The sequence below is a fragment of the Amaranthus tricolor genome, chromosome 17 (assembly GCF_026212465.1).
Source record: "Amaranthus tricolor cultivar Red isolate AtriRed21 chromosome 17, ASM2621246v1, whole genome shotgun sequence".
NCBI lineage: Eukaryota > Viridiplantae > Streptophyta > Magnoliopsida > Caryophyllales > Amaranthaceae > Amaranthus > Amaranthus tricolor.
In genome coordinates, this window is record NC_080063.1 from 11,188,956 (window position 1) to 11,189,212 (window position 257).

The following is a 257-nucleotide window of genomic DNA, read 5'->3' on the forward strand; positions in this document are numbered from 1 at the left end:
ATGATGATGATGATGATGATGAATTATTTGAAACGTTTGTGGCTCAATGGATAAAGCATCTGCATGTTGAGCAGAAAGTCTGGGGTTCACCCAGGGCCGCAGGTATCGCTAGGGTTTTTTGATTGCGCGCATCCTCTTTACTCTCTCCTCGAGAAAAACAAGTATGGCTTGTCCGTATTTTTCAGGAAAAAACCTCATCTGAATCCTACCTTGTGTGAAATATTAAAAATATCCTTTACCTTTACCTTTATTTATTC